Source organism: Mauremys mutica, chromosome 1 (assembly GCF_020497125.1).
Source record: "Mauremys mutica isolate MM-2020 ecotype Southern chromosome 1, ASM2049712v1, whole genome shotgun sequence".
NCBI lineage: Eukaryota > Metazoa > Chordata > Testudines > Geoemydidae > Mauremys > Mauremys mutica.
In genome coordinates, this window is record NC_059072.1 from 50,801,827 (window position 1) to 50,807,826 (window position 6,000).

Here is a 6,000-nt window from a genome sequence, read left to right on the forward strand (position 1 = left end):
ATCGCTGTCTGTGTGAAGCTAATCCTCTCCACTAAAAGACAAGTAAAATGCTAATTGAAGTGGACCAGCTTCTCTAGGAATAGTTCAATGCATAACCAGTTTCCTGGCTAGAGGTAGACATACAAGGCTTCATTTTTCAGAACTCTGCTATATGCAGCTTCCCCAGTCCCAGCAAATGAGTCGTAGCTGGCCTCCATGTCAGAGGCCACGGACTGAAGAGGCATGGAGACTCTTGCCCACACCTAGAGGTTGTCCCTTCAAGTCTGAGTGGAGGCCCAATCTGGGGACAGTCTGGATAAACTTACACTACCATTGCTGTGCTGTGGATAAATCCAGGACTTTGGTCTCCAGGGCTGCCAATGCCTCTCTTTTCAAGAGCATGACAGTAACTTTAGGAAACAAGCCAAACCTAGAGTGGGTAGTTTACATCAGCAAATGCACTACTGGCCGTGTTTTTATTTCACTGTGTGTGGAGAGAGTGTATAATGACAGCTATGCCCTGTGCGTCATTAAACATTTAGAGGAGAATCTCATGCACAACCCACATGACTCCAAAAATTACCACTTTGTGCCATCTAAGCTACACTTTTCAAACATGTTATAACTGAGGCGAGGACTAAGCCCATGGCAAGTATGAATTTTTAATATGAAGCTATTTGATTTTTCCACATGAAGAAGGGTTAAAACAAAAAACATTTAAGCCTGAAAACTATCTTCCAATACTCAAATAACTGGAAACCTGGCAATGGAAGATTTATGTACCTGAAAATGGGCTTAGAATGAAATACCTCTTTAGACATAACCAAAACATCACTACTGTCCCTTATTTGTACACTGATGCTATTCCCTGAACGGCGCATTTCTTTAAAAAAAAACAAAAACACCTTTATTCTTTATTCAAATAAGCGTTTTGGTTTCTAAACTGATTCATAGTACAAAGCCATGTAATTACATTACAAGAGTTTAATCTGCAAGTTCATTTCTTGCCAAGAGCTGTACGGTGTCTAATTCTAAATAAAATCTAATTTGCACCAACCACCCTCACTGAAACCCTCTAATCAGTGTTGTAAAATGACTTCACAGGGACATCTTGTGAGCGGCAGTGATTCATCAGACAGTAGCAATACCTTGGGACTACACTACTTTTAAATAGCAGCCCAGGAATTCCTACTTTTTTCCAAAAATGAAGGTTACAGTTTCTTCTTGCCTCAAACAGACACATCACCACTGTTAGAAACCCAGGGTCCTTCCCGTACATTCTTTCTCAGCTCTATTATGCCCAGAAAGATAGTGTTGTTACTATAAAATATGTATGTGTGCAGCTATATGGCCCACTATTTTCCACTGAGAGGGAAAATGGCAGGCAATATAGACTCAATTCTGCACCACAGAAATCAATGACAAAACTCCCATTCATTTTATTGGTGCAGGATAAAGTCTATCAAAGGAAGAATGTAAACCTAATAGTGCCTTGAATTATGTGGGCTTGATTCCTCAAGGTGCTGAGCACCTTCCACAGCCATTAATGTCAGTGACCCAGCCAAATCCTGAGGTCCTTACTCAGTTGTTAGCCAAATTCCCATTGCCTTAGGAAAAGCTGAGGACCACACTCTTTGGCCATTGAGAGTTGAGGGTCTTCAGCCCTTTGAAGGAGACACTTGGACACCTCACCAGGCTGGGAAAGGCCCCCTTCTGTCAGGAAGCACCAAAAAAAGATGACAAACCACACCACTATCTTCCATCTGTTTTGCCCCTCACCATGGGCACCGACTCTGTGGGTGCTCTGGGGCTGGAGGACCCATGGGAAAAAAAATAGTGGTTGCTCAGCACCCAGCAGCAGCCCCACTGATCAGCTTCTCTTCCTCCTCCCCCCCACACCCCGTGCCTCTTGCTCACCAGCAGATCAGCTTTTTAGCGGTGGGCAGGAGGTGCTGGGGGCAGGGGGTGGAGCAAGGGCAGGGCACACGTGGGGGAGGAGGGTGGAATGGGGTGGGAAGAGGCAGGGATGGGGCCTTGGGGGAAGGAGTGGAATGGGGGCAGGGCCTGGGGTGGAGCAGGGGGGTCGAGCACCCCTGGGGAAATTTGAAAGTCGATGCCTCTTCCCCTCACTGTAAGCCAAATCCTGAGACTATTCATCAAGCAAATACCGACAGAGGGAGATTTCCTGAGTAAGGACTGAGCAAACTCAGTAAGGACTCAAAGAGTCATCCCTATACTACCTAAGCAAATGTAATGCTTCCTCTTACTGGCAAACCTGACTCTTACGGACTTAGCACTGTGTGATTAGACTGACATTCAGAATTAGTTACACAATATTTACCATCCTACCTGGCACAAACTGTGTGTCATGGGAGCATTGTATATAAAGAGATTTTGAGAAGAAATCAGCAGAGAAAATAACCCAGAGGAAAGACTTTAACCCAGGATTGTCATAGTCAAATTACAGCTGTGCTTGAAGGAAATTAGCTATTGTAAAATGCTAATCAAAATGGCACTTTTAAGCAGTTATATAGCATATTGCATGCTTGACATGTTTTGCAAAGTTATCTTCAAAACACCTTTGTGAGGTAGGAAATGTAACCCTGTTAAATGCCACAGCAGAAACAAAATGGGTGCATGTCGGCTAAGGATTTCCCTCAATAGATAATACAGTACCGGAAATCAAAAACAGGTTAACATAAGCAAAGAATAACAGAAAACTCCTTGGCCTGGTTCTGGATCCCTGCTTTCCCACAGCCGTTCTCTCTTTTCTATCTCCCAAGCAACCTGAGCACCTGTGAAGGGGCCCAGGAAGCGACACCTCATTGTAGTTTTATTATCACCATTTTAAAGATGGAGAGATTGACAGTCAAGTGACTCAGTAGCAGAAGGCTACTTCCAGGATTCCCAACTTCCAGTCCCTTGTCTAATCTACTAGAACACATTGCCTCAGTATCTGACAGTGGTTTAAATTGCCTACAAAACCCATATCTTTTTTGGCCATTAGACACAAAATATAGCAGTGACACTTGAACTATAGTCCAAACCAATATCTATCTATCTGAAGGTAGGGATTTGACAGTTGCTCTGTGTTGTCAAGCGAAGCAGATTAGGCTGACCCGGAGAATACATACATTTCGAAGAGGTGTTCTAGTAAGCTGGTGCAGCGTCTGGAGAGTGACCCTGCTTGTCTTTATGGCATTCTACAATTTTTTCTCTTTAAAGGTACAACAATTCACTGCAGTGAGGTAAATAAAGCTCAGTCACAGATACGGACCTTCCCCAAGTAAATGACACCATCTGGTAAAGCTGATAAGGTAAATTGCACTACTATTAAGTCTTCAATACCTTGGCTAAAAATGAGTCTTTAATAATTGCACTGAGTCAAAACTGCTCCTGAATTCGTTAGTCAGAACGGGGGGGTCTGTTTATCTCTCCCTGCCATGTCAGACTTAAATGGGATTTTGCTGTTCTCTTCTGTATATGCTCTGAATAGATTGTGCTATTAGTAAGATCCCCCTAACCTTTTAACACAAAGTTGTCTTGTTAGGACACAGTTGTATGTGTATAAGAGTGAGGGAAAGCTAGTTTTATGGCTAAGTAGGACATTTGCATCCGTCTGTGTTCAGATAGATATTATGCAGCATAATGAATAGATGAAACACTAGATGCCATTAGTATTTCTTTAACTGTCTCTCAATTTACAAATGTAACTAGTACTTTCTCAGTCAATGGGTGCTGTAGAATGTCCAAAAATCAAGCCACATATTTAAGTGCCTTGTAGCACACAAATGTGAGAATTTAGGCTTAAACTAGTTGTGGAGTTTTAGCTCATCGTCCTAGACAGTCATAAAATGGATTGACTTTGATATCCTCTCTGCTCTTCAGATCAGCATAGAAAGTAGTTCAGGTAATACTGTACTAGTCAGAGTCAATTTCATCTATACTTATTCTATATTGCACTGCAAAACTGCTGTCTGGCTTTAGGTTTGAAAATGATGACCTTAGTTCATTGCTATCCGCTAACATAGCTCTTTCTTAGTCTGGGGGGAGGGGAGGGTTGGGCTATTATGAATGCAATACTGAATATCTCTATAATCAGCATGAATGTGGCCATTTTCGTTTCCCATTTCCTCCCCAAGCCCCGGAGTGTGTCCTATGGCCACAGCTGACCGGGGAGTCCCTGACAACACAAAAAATCTTGCAAGTTTCTCCAGCCTTCTCCTTTCTTTCCCATAGGAAAAATATGAAGGACACTCTCTGAGAGCAAGATGGAGGTTACCTTGTACTGTGCAGTAACCGCTCCATGACAATGACTCCCAACTCTTTTTCCTCAGAAGGCCCCATAGCTTTGGAGTCCGCCAGCATGCAAAGATGTGTTATTTTTGCCAGTGTAGTTACTGACCCAAATTGGATTTAATCTGCCTTTTTGGTATCACCCTCCCAGCATATATTAATAATAGTATCACTCTGAGACATTGTTTATATAGGTTTCTCTCTCTCTAGTTGTCTACCATAGCTCTGCTGAAGGGCTAAAAACTACATCTTAAAGCTTCAGTAAATCTCTCATTTCTCTATAGGTGATACAATTTTAATGTAATTTCTAGACAGTCTCCACTTTTAATTTTTGAGCTGCTTACGCATGACAATCAGAAGGAGGAAAAAAACTAGATTCTCAGTCATGCTCAGCTTGTTTTATAAAAAGACTGTGTTTCAGTCCGATTAATAAGAAAAGCAGACAAGGTGCTGGTCTCTGTCAGGATCAAACACATCCCACAATGCAAAGTATCCTGCAGACAACAGGTGTAAGTCAGTCAACACCTTGACCCACTTAATCAAAAATCTGCCAACGAAATGCAGGTAGGCCTAAGGACACTAGATCCCTATTAAAAGCACAGTCATTCTTAGGGTTCATCCACCTGTAAGCCTGCAAGCTGGTCACACCGCCAACCTCCCCAAATCAGCTTGTGGCGACAACAACCTGGCTCCCAAAGGATCCTAAGTACGTGAGCCTGGTGAGGCAGGGTAAGGAAAGGAAAGGAAAAGGCAATCATCTGGTTCTCACCTCTGCTTGGCTTCTTTTCTAAACTATGCTGTCGTTTTCTAGTACTAAAAGGCCAGTTTTTGAGTGATGGATTCACTCTTGTATTGCCTAAGATAAGCTTATGTTACATTGGCAATAGAAAGTTGTCTGGTTTTCTAGCTATGCACTGTAAGTATATGATAGACATTATGTAGAAAGGCATGAACAAAATTGTATCGTTAAAGAAAGTGAGTCACTTTCAAACTGCACATAGCAGGAGGAACCATAGTACCACTAAGCTCCTTCCATAAGCCACTCCTATCCCATGCACAGACATCAGAATGGTTTGTTGGAGAAAGCTGAATATGGGTCTGTTTTCTGCTTTTCAATCCCACCATTTTGGAAATGGCCACTTTTTGGAACCAAGGATTCTCCAGCCTGTGATATATAAAGAGTCACTCATGTGGCAGAGCTCTTACTATCATTATGATTTATGGCCAACCATGCACGAGGTGCTTTCCAGGCATTCAGAAGAGGACAGTCCTTACTCCAAGGAGCTCATGGTTTAAGGACAGACACACAAGTAAACAGGGGTTAAGGGAAGAGGAAAATAAGGAATTTTATGCAGGTTAACAAGACTCACTGTAGGCAACCTGACAGTAAGTGGGTTTTTAAGAGGGACTTACTTGTTGGCAGGGTAGGGGCCTAGTGGAGGAACTCAGTGAGGTCACATGGTTCATAGGAGGCCATAGGCAAAGAGGCATCTTAGTGTGTGTTTACATTTATATATAAATATATTTGAGTGTTTTGAAATCCCCATTAGTATTCAAATATACTTTCTTTAAAAACAATGTTTCTACATAGCAGCAGCTGTGCCTGAAGCCATTATGAGTGCAGTGCTAGTGTACAATTCCTGCGATGTCACTAGCTGCCTGGAAACGAATGGCAACATTTCCATTGACTTCAATGAGACCAAGATTTCACCCTTTGTTATTTCT